General features: G+C 36.5%; 1 protein-coding gene and 1 pseudogene across 21 annotated transcripts in view; one reads left to right on the top strand and one right to left on the bottom strand.

The window, feature by feature from the left end:
• Positions 1–23,237, top strand: part of CHRM3 (cholinergic receptor muscarinic 3) — a 506,233-nt gene that overhangs the window by 124,526 nt on the left and 358,470 nt on the right. For all 21 annotated transcript variants that reach the window (XR_012001054.1, XM_072755878.1, XM_026008746.2 and 18 more), the window contains exon 2: positions 20,270–20,377. The gene's annotated coding sequence lies outside the window, so the exon portion shown is untranslated. The remainder of the gene's footprint in view (positions 1–20,269; positions 20,378–23,237) is intronic.
• On the bottom strand, positions 259–17,962 carry LOC112927413 (testis-expressed protein 10 pseudogene; annotated as a pseudogene).

The raw sequence follows: 23,237 nt of genomic DNA, 5'->3' as shown, positions 1-23,237 counted from the left end.
ATCAATGTTTAAATTGACCAACATGTGTAAATTAATAGATTTGTCATTTTAACAAAACAAAATTAGTGTAATATTAAAAAATCAATTAATGTCATGCACCAAATTAATAGAATAAAGGGGAAAACATATGATCATCATAAAAGATGCAAAAATGATTCAAAATCCAATATCCATTTCTTATTTAAAAACAAAAGTGAAAACAAAAAACTTTCAACAAAAAGGAATAAAATGCAATTTTCTCAGTCTATTAAAAGGCATTTACAAAAAATGTACAGCTAATACTATGCTAAATGTCTCTTTCCTTTTGTGCCTGGTTATTTCTTTTAAGGTGTATGGAAAGTGACTCATAAAATGGTGTTTGAAATCAAGAAGATAATTCTTTAGAAGCAATGACTCCAATTTATGAGTTTCATCATGTTGTTTAGAGAGTTTCCACAGAAGGGAAATAATATTAAGAATTTGCTGCATAACCTGCAGAGGTTCTCACTCTCTACCATTTCCAATAGAAGCAGCTAGTTGTGGAGGCACAGCTTCAATCCAGCATTCAATCAGCAATGGAATTATTATCTCAATAAATCCTTTCAAGTTTTCAGTAGATGAGAGGCCTTCATCCACACTGCCTAGTCCTCCAACCAGGTACCGTAGCCTGAACTGTGAACTGACATTTGACTGTGAACCCCCATTTTCATAAACCTGGATGTGCTGCTGGTCATTGGCATGTTCCTTCCAGTTGATAAAAATGGGAGTTGCTAGTGGCATGGGGATTTTCTTTTTGTTCCTGAAGTCCTTCACTTTCTCTCAACCTACTGGATCCATCTGCCAAGGCCTGAAGGAATTTACTGAGTCTCACTAAGACTTTCAGCCTCCATCGCTGAGAAGTGAGTCTCCGATTAGGATTTACAGAAAGTATCCAGGACTGGGATCTGTCTCTATTTATTAGTCCTTTAGACAGCTGCTGATGAGAAATAAGTGCTACAAAATTCTTAAGCAATATACTGCTACGGCCAGTAAATAAGGATGGGTACTGTTCCAGCAGAATGTCCAAAACTTTTAAAGAGTCCTCCTGAATTCCTTCAGTAATGTGAGTCATGGCACTAGAGAGATGGGCACTTACCAAAGGAAAAAATGGAGAAATTTGTTCGGCTTGTATTTTGGGGGCCAGGAATTGAAGAAGTTGAACGTACATTAGCATCTTTATCTGTAAACACAGCAGTCACTTCACTTAATATGTTTGAAAGATGTGCATCAATTATAAATGGGTACTGAGACAAAAGGTCTTTAAGTCCAAGAAGAGCACTTTGTTTAACCCCAGCATTGTAGTGATGCATCTGTGACAGCAAATCCTTTATGTTTTCTATTGTTTGTTGGAAGATAAATGATGAGAGAGTGATATTGCTCCCTTTCATAGAGAACAAGTCAAGATATTCAATCTCATTACTACTCACCATTGTATAGGACATTCTGACCACTTGCAGTAAGGCCAAAATTAAATTTAAATAAGATAAATAAAGAGACTCCTGAGTGGAGCAGTCAATTAATGTCTGACTCTTGATTTCAGTGGGGCTCATGATGTCAGGGTAGTGAGATTGAGCCTGTGTCAGAATCCAAGCTCAGTGTGGAATCTGCTTGAGATTTTCTCTGTCTTCCTCTGCCCCTCCTCACTGCTCGTAAACTCTCTATCTCTCTCAGTAAATAAATGAAACCTTTTAAATTAATTAAAGGCATCCAGATTAATAGAAAAGTAAATCGCCTTTATTGGCAGATGATGTGATCCCATATGAAGGAAATCCTAAGCAGTCCACAAAAATACTGTTAAAACTAATAAAAATGTTCAGCAATACCAGAGAATATAATATCAATAAGCATAGACAATTGCATATCTACAGACTATCAATGCATTTTCTGAAAATGAAAATAAACTTCATTCACAAAGAAATTAAGTATGTAAGAGTAAATTTAACAAAAGAAGTATAATGCCTATACATCAGAATTTCAAAGCAAAGCTGACAGAACATGTTAGCGAGAAAAATTCATAAAGATTTAAATAAATAGACATCTCATGGTCATGGATGGGAAGACTCAGAATTGTTAATATGGCAGTTCTCGCCAACTTTATCAGTAGATTCAAAAAATCCTATCAGTATCCCTCTAGGATCTTTGCAAAAAGGTAAGCTGATCCAGAAATTTATGTGGGAATTTCCAACATCCAAAATAACCAAATGATTTTGAAACAGAAGAATAAAGTTGGAGAACTTAATATGTCCTGACTTTAGAACTTAATATGAAACTACAGTAATCAAAACAATGTGATGTATAAAGACAGATCATTGATTTTACTTACTAAAAGAAGTCAGACACAAAAGGCTTTTATCTGCATGATTTTATTTGTATTGCATTCTAGAAAACTTGAAGAATGAAAATCAGAGCGGAGGCTACCAGAACTGGGGTAGTAAAAGGACACTGATGACAAAGAGATGCACGTACTTACTAGGGTGATGGAAATGTATACTATGATATTTGACATGTTTACTGAACTATGAGCATTTACAAAAACTCAACAAGCCACACAGTTAAAAAAGGGGTGACTTTTATTGTATATGATATCATCTCAACAAATTCAACTTTAAAATTAAAGAAAGAACATCTTGAATGTATTTATAATAACATATTAGTAAATACTGCCAATTTAGTTAAAAGAACATGAACTTTTGAATCAATGAACCATGATGTTTGTGAACTTAGGCTTTGCCACTTAGCAGCTGAAAACTTACTTTCTTTTCACTAAAATGCAATGGCAGTGTTTACCATGTAATACGTATTACAATTTTCTCAGTTATCAGAAATGATATATTTAGAAAAGTTATGTAACTGCCACATAATCTTGTATTAATTCTATTCTTCCTATATCTAAAAATATTGAAAATATCAACTGAAAGTTGAGGGTTTCTCTTTGTTTTTGTCTTTTCTGTCTTTGCCATTTCAGAGATGCAAGACTTTAATGAAGTGCATTTCCCTTCCCTTTGCCCATCCTGTCAAACCAAACTTTATTCTCTAGCACAGGGACTTTAGTTACCTACATTAGACCATCTGACTTGTCATCACGAACAGAGAAAGAGCTGTCTCCCATGCTCAGAATGGGCCATCGTTTCTTGTGTTTCTCTGTTGTCTAGTCCAAGCTCAGATGGGTGTATTGTGGGAAGCTTTTCTTGGTCAATCCAGTTTAGTGTATCAGTATCTTCAAAAACCCTTCTCATTAAAATGTACATACATTTAGATAATGTGATTTCTTTTATATATCAAATTATATGTCTTATTTGTTCATATCATAAAGTTAAATCAAGATTTATTTCATTTCTTTGCTAACTATACTCTTGAAGGAATAAGATTTTCTGCAGTTAAACATGTGCGCTTCGTGGCACCCTGGAATCATATTTTTTTACCAAGCTCACCATGTTAATGTATTTGATAGTGATAATAAAAGTGTAGGACTTATTTCAGAACTTGTTTTATTGCAGCTGACCAGTATTTGTTAAAAGTTTTGAGGACAAAAAGAAGGAAATAACTACATATATGATACAGATGATGAATTTATTTGTTTTGATATGATGGATTTAAATGAGGAAAATTATATTTAAAAATGTTAAAGGATTATGAGAATGCCTGATTACAAACTTTTAAATAATTGTATTTAGGGATTAAGCATAAATCATTTACTTAGATCATGTCAGTAATCCTAAAATGTTAGAGAGTAGCACTCTGAAATTCTACTTAAAATGGAATTATTCTGAATTAAGTATTTCAAGGTATTTCAAGGTATCATAAACTTGGCTAATTCTAAGAATTGTGTCTATAGTTTGTCTTGTAGTAAAGAATGTCTCCAGAATTGGTTTCTAAGATGAAAAATTTTCCTTACAAGATATATAGGAGTTCCACTCTAGTTGATGAACTAGACCCTGAAAGAAAAGCAGTGTAATGAAAGCTGAGAGGGTAAGTATGAGAGTAATTGAGAATACGCTAAGCCAGAAGACAGTGGCATGATATATTCAAATTGTTGAATGTGAAATGTTTGCAGCTCAGAATACTCTATCCAACTAGGCTGTTATTCAGAATAGGAGAGATAAAGACTTTCCTAGACAAACAAAAGCTAAAGGAATTCATGCCCAGTAAACTAGCCCTGCAAGGGATATTAAAGGGGACTCTTGAGTGGAAAGAAGTGGAAAGGATAGATCAAAAGTGACAGTGTAGAGGTAGAAAACACAAAAGCAGTAAAAATGAATATTTCTGTAAAAAAATTAGTCAAAGAATGCACAAAATAAAAGGATGTAAAATATAACAACATATACCCAAATGTGGAGAGGACAGAAGAAAAGAATGGGTTCAAACTTAAATAACTATCAACTTAATATAGACTGCTATTTGCAGAAGAGTTTATATACAAACTTATGGTAACCATATATCAAAAATCACCAGTAATATGTGAGGAATAAAGAGAAAGAAATAGCAAAGATATCACTAAAAAAATCAGCAAACCATGAAAGATAAAAAAGGATGAGAGAAAATCTTCAGAAATAATCATAAAAGAAGTAATAAAATGACAATAAATTAATATCTATCAATAATCATTTTAGTTTTTTAAAGATTTACTTATTTGAGAGGGAGAAAGAGAGAAAGTAGCAGGGGGGGAGGGGCAGGCAGAGGGAGAAGCTGACTCTCTGCTGAGCACAGAGCCTGACCTGGGGCTCAATCACAGAGCCTTGAGATCATGACCTGAGCTAAAGTTAAGAGTTGGATACTTAAGCAGTTACTTGAATACTACTCAAGCTACTCAGGTGCCCCATCAATAATTATTTTAAATGTAAATGGACTAAGTGCTCCAATCAAAAGACAAGGTAACAGAATGGATTAAAAAAACCCACAAGACCCATCTATATGCTGCCTACAAGAGAGTCATTCAGATCCAAAGACACTTGTAGATTGAAAATAAGGGGATTGAAAAATATCTGTCATGCAAATAGATGTCAAAAGAAAGCCAAAATAGCAATACTAATATCAGACAAAACAGACTTTAAGATAAAGACTATAACAAGAGACAAAGAAGGACACTATATAGTCACAAAGGGTACAATCCAACAAGAAGATATAACAAATGTCAACATGCATGCACTCAACATAGCAGGGCCCAAATACATAAAACAATTCATGACAAACATAAAGGAACTCTTTGATAATAGTACAATAATAGTACGGGACTTCAACACCCTACTTCCATCAGTGGACAGATCATCTAAACAGAAAATCAATAAGGAAACAATGGCTTTGAATGACATGCTGGAATAGACAGATTTAAGATAATTTTAAAACCTTCCATTCTAAACCAGCAGAATACACATTATTTTCAAGTGCACATGGAACATTCTCTAGAATAGATCATACATTAGCCCATAAAATAAGCCTCTGCAAATTCAAGAAGATTGAAGTTCTTTTTTTTAAGATTGATTGATTGATTGATTGATTTATGAGAAACACACAGAGAAATAGGCAGAGACACAGGCAGAGGGAGAAGCAGGCTCCATGCAAGGAGCCTGATGTGGGACTCGATCCCCGGTCTCCAGGATCACACCCTGGGCTGCAGGTGGCGCTAAACCGCTGTGCCATCAGGGCTGCCCAGAAGATTGAAGTCCTATAATGCATCTTTTTTTTTTTTTAAAGATTTTATTTATTCATGAGACAAAGAGAGGCAGAGACACAGGCAGAGGGAGAAGCAGGCTCCGTGCAGGGGGCCTGATGTGGGTCTCGATCCCGGGACTCCAGAATCATGCCCTGGGCCGAAGGCAGGCACTCAACTGCTGAGCCACCCAGGGATCCCCTCATGCATCTTTTCTGACCACAACCATATGACATCAGAAATAAACCGAAAGAAAAATTAGAAAGACCACAAATACATGGAGGTTAAATAATGTGCTACTAAACAATAAGTGGGTCAACTAGGAAACAAAAGAAGAAACAAAAAGTACATAGAAACAAATGAAAATGAAAACACAGCAGTCCAGAACCTTTGAGATGCAACAAAAGTAGTCATAAGAAGGAAATATATACCAATACAGGCCTACCTTAAGAAGCAAGAAAAATCTCAAATACACAACCTAACCTTACACCCAAAGGAGCAAGAGAAAGAACAACAAACCAACCCTAAAACCAGAAGAAAGAAAGAAATTATAAAGATTAAAGCAGAAATCAATGATACACTAAAAAACCAATAGAGCAGATCAATGAAAGCAGGAGCTGGTTCTTTGAAAAAATAAAAATTGATAAACCTCTAGCCTGACTTACCATGACAAAAAAAAAAAGTTTTCAAATAAAATCACAAATGAAAGAAGAGGAATAACAATCAACATAACAAAAATACAATCAACTATAAGAAACTATTATGAAATATTATATGCCAATGGTTGACAGCCTAGAAGAAATAAATAAATTCCTAGAAACATATATCCTACCAAAACTGAAGTAGGAAGAAATAGAAAATTTGAACAGACTGATAACCAACAAAGAAATTGAGTCAGCAATCAAAAACTCCCAACAAACAAAAGTCCAGGACCAGACGCCTTTACATGTGAATTCTACCAAACTCAAAAGAAGAGTTAATAGTTCTAATAATGGCAATTAGACAACAAAAAGAAATAAATGGCAATTTAAATCAGTAAGGAAGGAGTAAAGTTTTCACTATTTTCCATTGACATGATACTAAATATGGAGAACTTAAAAGACTCTACCAAAAAACTGCTAGAACTAATACACGAATTCAGTAAAGTCACGGGATATAAAAATCTGTTGCATTTCCATACATCAATAATGAAGCAGCAGAAAGAGAAATTAGGGAATTAATCCCATTTACAGCTGCACCAAAAACAGTAAGATACCTAGGAATAAACCTAACTAAAGAAATGAAAGATCTGTACTCTGAAAACTATGAAATTTGATGGAAGAAATTGAAGACAACACAAAGAAATAGAAAAACTTTCCATGCTCATGGATTGGAAGGACAAATATCATGTAAATATCTATACTCTCCAAAGCAATCTACACTTTTAATGCAGTCCCTATCAAATGCCAATGCCATTTATCACAGAACTAGAACAATTCTAAAATTGGAACCACAAAAGACGCCAAATAGCCAAAGCAATTTTGAAAAAGAAAAGCAAAACTGGAAGCTTTACAGTTCCATTCTTCAAGTTATATTACAAAGCTTTAGTATGAAAACAATATATATGGCACAAAAATAGACATATAGATCAATAGAACAAAATAGAAAACCCAGAAATAAACCTACAACTGTATGATCAGTCTTCAACAAAGCAGGAAAGAATATTCAATGGAAAAAGGACAATCTCTTTAACAAATGGTGTTTGGAAAACTGGACGGCAACATTGCAAAAGAAATAAACTGGACCACTTTCTTACATCATACACAAAAATAAATTCAGAATGGATTAAAGAAGTAAATGTGAGTCCTAAATTACTATAACAATCCTATTAACACTGCTGTAACCTCTTTGACATTGACCATAGTAACTTCTTTTTAGATAAGCCTCCTTAGGCAAGGGAAACAAAACCAAAAATAAACTATTGGGACTTCATCAAAATAAAAAGCTTCTCTACAGCAAAGGAAACAATCAACAAAATTAAAAGGCAACCTATGGAATGGGAAAAGATATATGCAAATGACATATCCAATAAAAGGTTAGTATCCAACATGTAACTTAACAAAACTCAACACCCAAAAAATAATCCAATTAGAAAATGGGCAGAAGACATGAACAGACATTTCTCCAAAGATGACATCTAGATAGCAAACAGACACTTGAGAAGATGCTCAACATCATCATGGAAATTCAAATTAAAACCACAATGAGAGGGGCACCTGTGTGGCTCAGTGGTTGAGTGTTTGCCTTTGGCTCAGGTCATGATCCCAGGGTCCTGGGATTGAGTCCTGCCTCAGTCTCCCTGCAGGAACCCTGCTTCCCTCTCTGCCTGTGTCTCTCTTCTCTCTGTATGTCTCATGAAAAAGAAATAAATTTAAAAAGTCTTTAAAAATAAAAATAAAACCACAATGAGATATCACCTCAAACCTCTCAGAATAGCTAGAATAAAAATGACAAGTAAGAACAAATATTCGTGAGGATGTGGAGAAAAGGGTACCCTCATGCACTGTTGGTGGGAATGCAAACTAGTGCATCCACTATGGAAGACAATGTGGAGGTTCCTCAACATGTTAAAAATGGAGCTACCAAAAAGAAAAAAAAATATGGAGCTACCCAAAGACCCAGCAATTGCACAACTATTTACCCAAAGAATACAAAAACACTAATTCAAAGGATTACATGCCCTATGTCCGTAGCAGCATTATTTACAATAGCTAAGGTATGAAATTAGCCCAAGGGTTTATCGATTAATGAATCAACAAAGAAGATGTGGCATATGTATATAGTGGAATATTAGTCAGCCATGAAAAATAATGAAATCTTGCCATTTGCAACGACATAGATAGAGCTAGAGGGTATTATAGTAAGTGAAATAAATCAGTCAGAGAACGACAAATACCATAAGATTTCATTCATATGTGGAATTTAAAAAACAAAACAAACAGGCAAAGGGAAAAGAAGAGAGAGACAAATTAAGAAATAGACTCTTAACTGTAGCCAACAAACAGATGATTCCCGATATGGGGCTCCATTTCAGGACCCTGGGATCATGATCTGAGCCCAAGGCAGATGCTTAGGAGACTGAGCCTCCCTGGTGCACCAGGTGTTATTTATGTTTTCAAATTGATTTTCACTTTTATTCATTAGTTTCATGATTTTTTTATTTTTTCAAAATGCTGCTAATTAAAACCTTAAATAATTCTTTAGCATCTTTGAACTATTTAAAGCACTCTGATAGAAATAACATTTTGATGTATTCTCATTCCCCTTTAGGAGAGAGAACAAAGGGTTAAATTATCACAAATTTTTAGAAAAGAAAGGTGTTGTATTCCTTTTATTCCTCAGTTTTTATGTGAATTTGATAAGGAAACATACTAAGGCTTTCATAACTAAGCCATTACCATTCCATGATGGTAAATGCACTGAGGCTTATCTAACTGCCACCTTTGCTGCCCCACTGAGTGTGAGCAGACTAAACAGCCCTTGCTCTGTAGCTGAGGTGCTTCCTTTCCTCACCGTTATATGCATGTCAGAATGGCCGTGTTCATTTTAAGCGAACACACACGCTGACTTAACAGTGATAACTCTTTAACTTTCAAGGCATTTTCACATGCATGTTACTTATTTTTATCCAGTGTAGTAGCATTGGAAAAGGGATCCCAGGCTAGATTACTGTCATAGGACTATATGCTGATGTCAGAATTAGCAACTACCTATCACCTGAAGAAGTCTACCAATCATTTCTGGTTAAGGAACATTCCCTAAAATAGAAAATAAACAAGAATTTAAGTTATTGTGTGGTGGAAGGTAGTGAAATCTGGCATAATCCAACCTAAGTGTGAATCACTAGTTTCCTTATCTGTAAAATGGGGCTAATATACCTATTCAACGTAGTAGGAAGGATTAAATGATACAGTCCATATTTGGCACAATTAGCATATGACCTAGCCCATGGGAGAACCTCAGTAAATAGCAGTGTATAATGAAAATAATGATCTGTGGTTGTAGTAAAGCTCTCATTAATTGAAGTGTGTGGTACCATTGTTGGTGGCTGCTGAACTTGAGTAACGGCTTATTTTGAAGATACTATCTTTCTGTAAGGATGCTCATCCATTTGAAAGTATTCTACTTTGTGTCAGGCACGATTCTAGGTGCTGGAGATGCAGGACTGAGAAAGAGCCTCTGCTCGCATGCAGCTGACCATGTAGATGGGCCTCTAGCATGTGTATCCTGGACTGCTTCTACAACTTTTCTTCCACCAAATGATTGTAGCTTTATCAGAACCTCAGTGATGGAATTCATTCAGCACCAAGTGTTTGTTGACAAGAGGATGGACAGATTAAAACTTGGCTTTGGTGAGGATGCCTGCCAATCAGTGTCAGGGGCCCAGAGTCTGCATGCTGTGGACTTAAACTCAGTTGGGAGCAATCACCTAATGGTTAATATTGGCATTATGCTCTCATCATACCTGGGGCAAAAAGCTCTTAATGCATCTTGTCTCTTCTCTCCAAAAGGAAGAGTTCATCATATTGCTGCCATGTTACTAAATTGAGAACTTCGAGTGGAGCCCATCACCAGGTGTTAGTTAAGAGACCTTTATTTTCCATCTAGTATATGTTTTTAAGTCCTTTAGATTTATTTTTCCCTCTTTGGGCCTTCTGTTTCTAGCACCCCAGACCCACACTGAGTGTGAGATTTGCTTTGTGAAAACACATTCACATTCTTGCCAGGCAAATCTTCAGATTCTTATGTTGACCTTGGTTTTGTCTTAGGCTTTAGTAACCTTTTTTATGGGGAAGATATTTCTCCCTCTCATCTGTACATTTGTTTTCCTTCTTAGAGATTCCTCCCTGTAGATTTCCTGGCCTGGAGCTGCTGTGGATACTTCTGAAGCATGCTCCCTAGCATCAAGGAGTCAGCCTCACAGAAATCTGCTTTAAAGAGCATGGTCATAGATTAGGCCTGAGTAGAGGTGTCACCTGGGCCTTTGGACACAGGCTGCTGCAGCTTGACTTTGACCTGCTGCCTAGCCTGGAACTGTTGATGGAGCAGATTGACTCTTTTAAGCATGATGGGTGAGCAATGTATTGCTTTCAAACTGCGTGCCTGCTGCCCATGTGAAGTACTGCTGAGACTCCATCATTACTTTACTAGGTCTGAGTCTTGGCATTGACCATCTATGGTCCATTGCTCCTGATTCCACTCTCTGCTTGGAGTCTGGGGGTCAGGATTAACCCTGGACTCATATGGCTAATCTTCATGGTTTCAAGTTTAGGTACTAAAATTCTCACTTTGGATTTGGTTTTCCAATTCCCACAGTGCAGAAAGTATTTGAGGAGAATGTGGCTTGAGTGCCCTCTGTTCAATCTCAACTATTTATTTAGATGTTCCAGCTGGAGGACATAGTTACTAGTTTTCTCATGGCTACAGCCATTGACCTCCCATGTTGAATAGTCTCCTCTGCAATGGAGAGCATAGCTTCAGGATTAATGATCAGGAGCTCTAACTGGGGAAGAGGGTGATGTGTAAAAGGTGCATTCACCAACTGGCCCTGGTAGTTCAAGGTGAGGCTGCCAGCCAGTGTGTTCCTGTGTCCATCAGGAAACTGTATGCCTATGGAATTCAGTTATATCCCTTTCCAGAGGCTAATAATCTTCTGGGTGTGTTCATTGTATAAAGGCATAGCTTAAGAACAGCTTAGTAATATGCATAAGATGCCTGTATACCTCAGGACCATTGCTTGTCCTTTGATATCTTAATCCTGTCCTCAATATCAATTTGTAAGTGGCCTGGAAACCTACTTTCTCTAATGGAATGGAAGTCCTTCATTTTATCCACATTTAGAGTAATACTTTCCTTGCTTAAATGTGTAGGATAGGGAGGGCCCTTGCGCCGAGAGACAGCTACATGAAGCCATGCACTGAAATCCTGAATGCGTTTTGCCATAAGCAAGCCTTGCTGCCACTTTAAAGCCCTGAGGGTGTCCTCCTTCTGCCCTAAGAACACAGTATCCTATTGCCCTGAACGTTTGCTCTAGTCTTCCTTACTTAGTCAAGAGAACACTGAATATCAGCACCGAGGAATGCTTGCACGTTTGTCTTTCCCTGAGCCCTGACATTAAGAAGTGCTATCAGTTCCAAAGACTAAGGAACATTTGTTAGATTTGACTTTTTTTGTAGCTCTGGCTCCAAAATCTACCTGAGACATCTCTTTACCCGAAATACTAGTAAACCATCATCTTTTTTGAAAACTGTAATACTCACGAGAGGTAGCTGTGTGATTTCTGAGTCATAAATCATTTCCTTTCAAGACAAAACTAGGAAAGCGTCTAAAGGCATTCATGATGATAACCATCTAAATATCCAGGCTGGTAAGGTAAAAAGCGAAAACCCCAAAGTTAATTTCTGTGTTCTCTTGGCTGCCTTCCTTCTTACTGTGCTTCCAGGAAATCAAGGCCTTTCTAGGTGTCAGAAGCCAGCTGGTGGACTGGCTTCTCAGTACTAGAAAGTTAGCATACACTCTAACAGACAGCTTATAAGAATTTGTAAGGAAACCATTCCCACTTAGAGATAATGCATATTTTGCCTTTGTTGATCTATTCTGGTAGAAAACTTTGCATTCCATTAGTAGATTCCATTAGGTTTTAAGATCATAATTAAACTTTTTTTTCCCCCTTTACTTTCGTTTCTTAGGCTTCAAGATAACTTTTAAGTTTGCTTTCCTGGGGCTATATCTCTGGAAGCCCTAGCAGATATCAATCAAATGACTGAGGTATTCATAGATTGCTAATTTTGCTGCAGTTTGGTAAAGAAATAGCCTTTTAGGGGATCCCTGGGTGGCTCAGCAGTTTAGTGCCTACCTTCGGCCCAGGGTGTGATCCTGGAGTCCCGGGATCGAGTCCCGCATCGGGCTCCTTGTGGGGAGCCTGCTTCTCCCTCTGCCTGTGTCTCTGCCTCTCTCTCTCTCTCATGAATAAATAAAATCTTTAAAACAAAAAAGAAAGAAATAGCCCTTTAGCTACTTCTCCAGTCTAGTTACCTCTTGGTCTAATAACAACAATTCTTTTTCTTACCATTTATCATCCATAAATTAACTTGGACATTGGCACTGATCATGGTCCCTTTTAACATGAAGGTTCAGACATCAATTCCATTTGTTCCTTAAGTTCTTCTCGTATTAAGAATGTTTAATTGAGAAGCTCTCTAATAGGGAATTAGGTGTTTTTTTAAAAAGATTTTATTTATTTATTCATGAGAGACATGCAGAGAGAGAGAGGCAGAGACACAGGCAGAGGGAGAAGCAGGCTCCATGCAGGGAGCCTGACGTGGAACTAGATCCGAGGTCTCCAGGATCAGGCCCTGGGCTGAAGGCGCTAAACCGCTGAGCCACCCAGGCTGCCCTTGGAATCACGTTCTGAGGAATAACCTAATTCAGCTCCCAGTTTCCTACTCCACCCCAAATCCACATTGTAATTCTTTATATGCTTAGGATCTGTAATGTTGCAGTGAGTTCTGCATTTATGCAGAGCTCTACTCCCAGGAATATTACTTTTCTTAATGAAAGAATCAGTTAGATTGGGCTTAGTTTCTGCCTTTGCCCACTAATGGCTCTTTGGCTTTGAAATTCAGTCTGTAAGAACCTCAGCTTCTTTGAAATACCAATAGCAACAGTTTAGGAATATTGTGGAAAGAAAACAAATGTAAAGCATCCATCAGAGTGCTTGGCACACAAGTAGACATGTGAGTAATGCTGACTGCTATAATGCTCCTGCTAAAAAGGACAGGGAGAAAGAAGAGAAGAGGAGGAGAAGAAGCAGAGGAAGAAAAGAAGAAAGACAAGAGAAGGACCATGGAATGATTAGAGTAATGAGATTCTAGATTGTACCATAGCCTTTTGGGAGGGTTTTCCCAAGTATCTCTTCTTTTAACTTAATAGCTGTCATCTTCCATGTGATCACAAAGGGTGATGAGAGTCTCTGAAAGGTTTTTTTTTTCTTTTCAAGAAGATGCCAATAGAAAGTGCTTCCTACCTTTTCTCTCTTGGCCCTTTGCCCTAACTTTCCACTGTCTTACTGCATTAGCTAACCTCCACACTGCCCCTCCATCAAAAGGCTAGGCCACTTCTCCACCATTATGACAGCTGTGATTCATAAGAGAATGCTTTATCCACAGCCTGCCAAATGGATGTTTCAACCCAATCAGATAATATTGGGGTTAGACTTAAAATTTAAATTAAGTTAGACTCTGCTATCTCTGTTTTGTATGTTACATATGAAAAGTTTACTGATTTTTGTCTAGTAAATTTAACTGTCCCTTTCTTAAAATTAATAGAAAAGACTAACTGGAACATCAAGAAAGCAAATGTAGAATAAGGATGGAAGTTCATTGTCACTGCCACTAGTCTTTAAAGTTTAATAGCCAATAAACATAAACATGAAGTGACAGTTGCCTCATTACAAATGTAAACACATATAAACCTACCCAGTAGCAATTTAAAACAAACTTAGAAATACACCTTCTACTTTGGTGATCTCTGAGCCTTTTTCAGCAAAGCTATTGTTCATTTTGATTTATTATTTCCTACCTTAACACTATAGCTGCCCAATGGAGTTACTAAAATAGTTAATTCTCATGAAAATTAGAGTCCTAAGAGAGAAAGATAAGTACCCATCAAATTTCTTTTCGATAGTGGGAAACATAACTAAGATGTGTATTTTCATCCAGAATATCATTGTGTGCCCTGGGCATAGCCATTAGTGTGCTCAAGCCATGTGTATATCAGATCCGTGGATCTCTGGGCATAATCATTGTATGAGAGAAAAGCCACCCACTCACGCAGAAGGAACTGCTTCTGATTCCTGGGTGATCAGGTTTCATTGTTATACAATCAAGATCACTCTTTTGTACTTTCTTTCATAGAAGATGCTTTTGATTAAACAGATTTCTTTAAATTTCTGTGGCTTTGTTCTGTTATAATGCAATGAGAATAAGAGAACATCAGTTGCCTCGTGAGTGAGTGACACAGGTTAAAACTGCCTTCAGTCTGAGAAGATGAGCTGTTAGCTGGAAATCCTCCGGCAGAGTTAGCTTTCAGGTCCTGTCTGAGCACAAATCAACATGTTTTCGAGCTTCAGCTGTTGCTTTTGTCAAATGTTGTCTCCCTTTCTGGGTGATGACTTTTGTCATTATCTTTTATGTGGTTTTGCTAAAACAGTGCACTCTCTGTATGAAATATATATAAATCTTCCTACTGCAGGAGTCAGCATCATCATGTGTTGTTTACTTATGCTAATTGGCAAATATTAAGGTAAACTTGTCTATGTTAGTAGAGTAGATAGTTTAAATGACTCCATTTCAAAGAGAACTTAGTTTCAGTAATTCGTGCTTTTTTAAACCCACCGCTAAATGTTTACGTTTCCAAGAGCAAAATAAGTAGACAAACAAATAGCTCTTAGTAAAACAACAGTGAGCATTCTCCTGCTCAGAGAAAAAGTGAGATTTCAAATGTGGAGGAGTCTGGGATGTTACCACCACTTTTAAAAATGTAGACATGTGGGATCCCTGGGTGGTTCAGCGGTTTAGCACCTGCCTTTGGCCCAGGCCCTGATCCTGGAGTCCCGGGATCGGTTCGCGCGTCGGGCTCCCTGCATGGAGCCTGCTTCTCCCTCTGCCTGTGTCTCTGCCTCTCTCTCTTTCTCACTCTCTCTCTCTCTCTGTCTATCATGAATAAGTAAATTAAAAAAAAATCTAAAAAAAAAATGTAGACATGTCTGCTTTTTTAAAAACATAAATTGAATTCAAGCAAGTTTGTACTTTTTTGAAATTCAGTTTATTTCAGAAAAGTTAGCTATAATCACAGTCTTATCTAAATCATAGTGTCTTCCAGTATTTATTATTTGCTCACATGAAATTATCTGTAATTTTAATGAGCCTATCATAGCTTTTATATTCTGTGTTTATAGATACATATTCTTATGTTAGCATAACTTCCATACTTATTATTATAGCAAACAAAGCATAATATAAGTTTCAGGATATAACAGTCCACAGTAATAAACTGTTTCCCTTTTGTTGGGTTATAATAATAGTAGTAACAATAACTATCACTTAGTGATGCCTAAGCAGTTGAGTGTCTGCCTTCCCCTTGGGTTGTGATCCTGGAGTCCCGGGATCGTCTCCCATTGGGCTCCCTGTAGGGAGTCTGCTTCTCCATCTGCCTGTGTCTCTGCCTCCCTCTCTCTTTGTCTCTGATAAATAAATAAATAAAATCTTTAAATAAAAAGTTACTACTTATTGACTACACAGTAAGTATTCTGTTAAGAGCTTCTTTTAACAAAATAGGCACCAAGCTTAGTTTAAGTAGAAATGCCTAGAATTTGATATATGTAAGGTTCCACCTCTGTGTGACATTAATCAAGAAAGAACTTCCTATTCTTTGCTCATTTTTAACTTATTCTTCTGAAAAAATTAAAACTGGAAATAGGTTGACCTTGAGGTTGTACCTCCCAGAGTGACACATTTCAAGAAGTGGGAAAGAGTGTAATTGAGAACTACTCTTGAACTTGATTTGCCCAAATCTGTAAGATGAAGAGATGTATACTGTTTTGTCCATATTTCCAAATGGATTTCCAGGATAATTAAGCAGTAGGTGCCCCCCAAGAATGTGCTAACTGTTCATTTTTTGAACAGATCCTTACCAGGTTTGCTTTTGCGTTCTTCTTCTGTTCATTCTTCATTTCTTCCTTACCAGATCCTTACCACGTTTGTTTTTGCATTCTTCTTCTGTTCATTCTTCATTTCTTCTTTCAACAAATAACAGATGTCTTGTGCACCAAGCATTTCTGAATCGCTATTATATTCAGGTTGCAGCTGGCATGAAAGAGGTGTTGTCTGGTCAACAAGAGTCAAAAGACTTGGGTGTGGTCTCCGCTGCTAGGCTAGTAGTAGGTAGGCAGAAATGTCTGTGGGGTGTGTGTGTGTGTGTGTGTATGTGTGTGTGTGTGTGTGTGTTACATATCTGTCTTCTGCATGAGACTATAGTGGTCATTTTGATATCATGGTATCAATGAAGATAATCAAGATACAATCTCCTGGGAAAGACACATATTAACAAAGAATACACTATGACTTATAGTATTAGGCTTATGCACAAAAGGTTGTGGCTGTATAATTCTGCCCAAGGGATTCAGGGTGGCAACAAAATTCACTACTGAATTAAACATTTTTTTTCAAGCCAATACCAATTTATCAGTGATATTAGAAAAGAGCTCAATGTTAAAAAGTGTAATCTGACCAAAGAAAGCAGAAAATGCAAAGTCAGGAGAGACCTACATTCCAGTAATCCTTTTCTTATAGCTGTCATTGTCATGGTGGATGGATGAGTGTTAGCACAGGAGGGTGGGAAAGTAAGCAGAGGTCGATCTGAGAGAAGGTGGAAGCTGGTAAATATCACATACTTCCCACGTGACAGGCAATATGCTGGACATTCTATGTACTTTTTTTTCTTCTAAGTTTTGAATAACCCTGTTTTAGAGGTGGTGGAAATGAGACTTTGAATTTGAAGTTGTTCAAGGTCATACAGCAAGAAAATGGTGAATTTGGTGCTCAGAGCCAAGTCTTTGAGATCAGAATCTCTCCCCTCTTCACCAAGATGCAATTAGTACTTAAATGGAAAACCACATCAATGGCTTCTCATTTATTTGTTTTTTTAAAAAGATTTTTAAAAAATTATTCATGAGAGACACACAGAGAGAAGCAGAGATGTAGGCAGAGGGAGAGGCAGGGAGCCCAATGTGGGACTCAACCCCAGGACCCTGGATCACAACCTGAGCTAAAGGTGTGGGTGCTCAACCACTGAGCCACCCAGATGCCCCTCTTTCAGTGTAATTAACTTCTGTGAAGATAAATTTTTGGGATTTTGTTCTGCTTTGTCTCAAACTTCATTGACAGTACAACACGGATGTTCTACAAAACTTATTTTAATTTTCTTTGATGTCTTTCAAATGTAAATGTTTCCTCTTCATAAAGATAGCATGGTTTTCTGTGGGCCACAGAGCAGATTATTTTTAATAAGACTTATAAATTATTTTTTTTATTTTTTAAGTTATATTTAAAGGCTAGTTAATATACAGTGTAATATTAGTTTTTGGTATACAATTTAGTGATTCAACACTTACATGCAATACCCGGTGTTCATCACAACAGTTTCTTCTTTATAGGCATTATGCTGTGTTTTGTTTACCTTCATCACCCCTTTATCCATCCTTAGATATGGCTAGTGAGAACATCTTGGCCCATTGGAAAATGACACCTATCCTGGTGGCCTGCTTTCTCCATCCATCCGCATCGGCCCAGCCTGTGTGCCAGATTGAATGTGGTGGAGTCTAACCTCCTTTCTGGTGTCTCTTACAGGGAAAAGCCCATTGCCCCTCCCAAACAAGCTTGGCCATGATCAGTTGTTGCATTGCCTTTGGGACTCCCCGTCTTATGAGAGGATTGGATTCCCACCACTTGCTTACGGTCTGCCCGATAGCGTGCTCTTTCTCTAATATTATCCCCTCCAAAAGAAGGGTTAACAATTCTCTAGACCAGAAAGCAGATAACCATTTCAATAAAAGGTCATATAGTCTATATTTTAGACTCTGCGAGTCATGCTATTTGTCACAACCTCTCAACTCTGCCATTGTAGTGTGAAAGCAGCCAGAGACTATGTAAATGAATGGCTGTGGCTATGTTCCAATAAAACTTTATTTATAGACTTTGAAATTTGAATTTCAAATAATTTGCATGCTTCTTTTGATTCCTTTCAACGATTTAAAAATGTAAGACCCATTCTTAGCTCAAAAACAGACAGCAGGCTGCAGTTTGCCAGCCTCTGCTCTAGACAGTGCACCACAGTACTCACTGCTTCTTCAGCAGGGTCATTTTGGGTCTGACTGTTGGAATCTCTGAATGTAACTTTTTCTACAGCATCTCCAATCCAAAGAAACTTTTTCTAGTTCCTTCCTGGAGGCTTTAGTCATTTCTGTTTGCTCCTGCCTTTGTGCCAGGGAAGGACAGCATGAAGGGATCTGGCATAGGGGAAGGTGCTTAGGTTCTGTTAGCAAGCTGGTATCTGATCTGAGCATGAAAGGTGAATTCTTTTCCTCTGGAAAATTTCTTTGTTCTTAACCTTTTGCCGTTCTTCAGGAATCTCTTTAATTGAAAAATTAAACTGACTGCTAATTAATTTGTAATTCTTTGAGGGAACATATATGAGTATAATTCACATGATTTTTCAAATTACTTATTCTACTTTTTTTCTCTTGAGATCATGTTGCAAACAGGAAGATAACTTTGGCAAGTAAATGAAAGGATTGATGAAACAAAAAATGTGAATTTAGACAAAAAATATAGCCAATTCCTACTTTTGTTGTTGCCATTTACTTGTTCATTTACTTAGCAAATATTTACATGTGCCAGGCACTAAATCTCAAAATGAAATCTCACTTTATAGCTCTACATATGGTGATGAGCAGAGTACCATGCTTATCTTCCAGAGAACTACAGGGGAGGCAGAGATCAATGAAATTCATCTTTCTATGATCTTCTTGGTATCTGTTACTCATATTGTAGGACATACGGGGTACAAGTAAGTGTAGGATGAGGCATGTGCCTGCACACTCCACATGGTATGTTGAAAGAGGTCAGAGTCTGGGCCCAGTTGCTCTACTATTCTGAGCCCTAAATGTTGTAAATGAGATTATCTATGTTGCAGCTTTGTTGTGAAGCCAAAAAAAACCCCAAAAAACAATTATTCAGAGACATGATATAATGTTTGGTATGTAGGCCTTAAAATGTATTCCATATACTTAGGGTGTTAAAAATGCCCTTTGTTTTGTCCTTTTTATTATTATTTATTTTAGAGAAAGAGAGAATGTGAGGGGCAGTGGGGAGAGGCAGAGAGAGGAGAGAGAGACAATCTTAAGCAGACTCTATGTGCAGCAGAGGGCCTGATGTGGGGCTTGATCCCACGATCCTGAGATCATGACCTGAGCTGAAATCTAGAGTCAGACACTTAACTGACTGAGCCACTCAGGCATCTCTGTTTTATTCTTTGTTGGTAAATGTATAGCCTTCAGTAATGTTACACCAATTTACTACTAAATTTACTACTTTCTAATCAGACTTATTTGTTGACTGCATAGTGCATTTCCATGGCTATACTATGCATTGTGGGGAAAACAGAGATGTGTGCATTAAGGCCCTTCTGCTGGATGTCAAACTTTTTTTTTTTTTAAGATTTATTTATTCATTCATGAAAGACACAGAGAGAGAGAGAGAGAGAGAGAGAGAGAGAGAGAGAGACAGGCAGATGGAGAAGCAGGCTCCCTGCAGGGAGCCTGATGCAGGACTTAATCCCAGGATTCCAGGATCATGCCCTGGGCCATAGGCAGACGCTTAACCACTGAGTCACCCAGGCATCCCTGTCAAACATTTTTCTTAATGCTGTAGGTTGGAAAGATACTCTTGTATGAATGATATAAAATAACACTTACTGACTTTGTTCTCTCTTTGTGTGTCTTTTTAGATCTGAATAGTGATGGCACATATTTCAGTCTGAATTGCTCAGTGAGCTGTGGATTGATGGAACTATAAACATTCCCGTCCTGATGTACACCTCGAAGGGCCTTCACTAGTAGGTATTTTCTACTATCATTTACATAGTTACATATTGAGATCTTCAACAGAGTATATATTTATAATGAAAAAACGTGCAAGGTAAAGGTGTTCATGTTGCTGTTATGAATGTATTTAGATTTATTCTAGTTATGTGCCAACCAACTGCAAAATGAAAGAACAGGTTAAAATGCATCTGTTATGTATGTGTATGTCTATTTGTATAGTAATATATATGCATTTTCATAGCAGAGTTTAGGAGTATAGAATTTTACCTCTCTTTTAACTGAGAAAAAATTTTATTGGGAAGTTTCAATGCCTTTTGTTTGTGTAATATCATATAAATCTGGCAATATAAGCGTAAAAATTTTACCTAATGTATTGAAGGGGTTTGATTTTATTATAGTTTTAAACAAGGTATGTGATAACGCTTCCACTTACACATGTGTCCTATGGTAAATGATAGGTGATGTTTATAGTGTCATGAAAAGGGAGTTATGCTATGTCAGAAAACCTTACTTTTATCATATGACTAGTTCCTTAGGTTTCCAGGCCTCAGTTTTCTCCATCTGCAAAATGGGAGGAAGAATTTCTGCTTTACCTAATTAATAAGATTATAGATCCAGTGAGATAATAATATGAAATTATTAGTTAACCACAAACTCCATTAAAAAATCCCATCTAGGTCAGCTGTGACTGACCTATATTTCAATTAGGGAGTTGGACAAAAGTTGTGATCATACTTTGCTTTTTTTTTATTTTTTAAGTTTAAATTCTAGTAATGTTAACAGACAGTATAATATTAGTTTCTGGTGTACAATTAGTGATTCAATACTTCATATGTCACCCATTGCTCATCACAATAAGTGCGCTCCATAATCCCCATATACTTTCCTTTTTAAGGTGGTTAATACAGCTTGATATTTTGTGTATTATTCCCCTAGAATATAAAATCATACCTAATTTTAATTCATGACTCAAATTAATTTTTTGTATTTGAGAAAATTGTGTTTAAATTTTGAGAAATGAGAGAAACATGTTTTTCAATGCACACTGGACACCCAATCGCCAACTATAAGAATTAGGTTTCTGCTTCTGATCTCCAGAATAGTCACTTATTAGACTTAATTTTGGGAATTTAACTTGGAGGAAAAAAGATACATTAGATACTTTTTATCTAATGTATATGGTAATTATGTTAACTATGTAATATAGTTTATTTTCAGGGTACTAAGGACATGATGTAGAAATCCAATCAGATATTATTTGTATGGTTTAATATATTTAATTCCTTTCTACTGCACTCTCTTCAGTACCTCATATGAACATTCTCTTTTGCTAACAGAATACAGCTACTCAGTTTAAAAAATTGAAAATAAAAATCTTAACAAATATATTTAATTAGATTGAGAAAGACTTTTTTCACTAAAATTAAACAAGTTGTTATATAACAAGGCCAATTCAATGAGACTGGTTTGCAAATTATTCTCTAGAAATTGGATATGATTATTATTGAAGAGCAAAAGGTTTATTACATAGTGTTTGCATTTAGGTGGAAAAAAAAACCTTAATAATAGGTAACCTATATTCACTAAGTAATATTGTAGCATAGTCCTTAAGTATGGATGGCTGTCAAGAGTCAGACTGACACCTGACTGGAATTGCAAGCCAATTCTTTCATTTTCCAGGTTTGCAACGTTGGACAAATCACTTAATCTCTTTGTGCCTTTGTTTGCTCATTCATAAAATAAATCTAATAATAAGAATATTTATCTCATAGGGTTGTTGTGTGGATTGCGTGAGTTACTAGAGTGAAGTGCTTAGGAGTGCTGTGTGGTGCTTAGTAACCAGTTAGTATTAATGGTTATTATTTACTAGATGGGTGTGGGATTGTGGTGACCATCACAGATTTTGGAATCAGAAAGCTCTAGGTTCATAACCATTTGTTAATTTATGGTGGTACTGAACCTTTTGAAGTCTCCGTTTCTGGAGGGAAGAAAAGGAAATAATTAAAATATATCTCATACTGCTTTGGTTACGATGGTTTACTAGAGCATCTGGCAAGGAATGGTAAACAATTCCCTGCATCGAGAGCTGTGAAGATATAATTACAAATTATTATATAATGTAGTTTTAAAGTAATTTTTAAAAAATCAGGATGCCATATATAAGTTATGTTTGCATTTTATGATTTGATTTAACTTATTCATTTGTCTTTTTTGAAATTCTGGATCTAACAAAGTCAATTTTATAATTGGGCACATTTCTAAAGTTCCCTAAATATAACATATGGCAAGAAGGACATTTTCAGAATCAGAGAATATCTCATTTAAGTCTTCATTTTATGTATTTGAAGATTAGAATATCTCAGTGACTATATTTTGACATTCTTTTTAGCTCAAGAACTTATAGTTGTATGTTGAAATTTAGTAATAATAATGGTGAGTACCATCTACTGAGCTAGTTACTGTGCAGTGGGGTTTCATCTCAAATTATGCAACATCATCATGCCATCTTCACAGCAGCTGTTCAAGAACAGCCTTATCATCTTCTTTTACAAAGGAGATGTATAATATGCGTTGCACACTACTGATTTACATGCATACTTACATAACCTAAATTTGTAACAGCCTCATCACTTTGGAATGGGCGTATACATATGAAGGCATATCCTATTTTATGAAAGTAGAAAACTAATTTGACTTCTGAAATAAAATTTTGAAAATATAAGCTTCAGATTTTCAGCCATGTTTATTTCATGACCTAGAGAATAAATAGCTTATAAAATTATAATTAATAATATTCCTTCTTTTATCCTTCTGCAATAACTGATATGAATAAAAATGAGAATATGCATTTATTTGAGATATGTCCTCAGT

This window comes from Vulpes vulpes, chromosome 4 (assembly GCF_048418805.1).
Source record: "Vulpes vulpes isolate BD-2025 chromosome 4, VulVul3, whole genome shotgun sequence".
Taxonomy (NCBI): domain Eukaryota; kingdom Metazoa; phylum Chordata; class Mammalia; order Carnivora; family Canidae; genus Vulpes; species Vulpes vulpes.
This window is presented reverse-complemented; position numbering and strand designations above follow the sequence as displayed.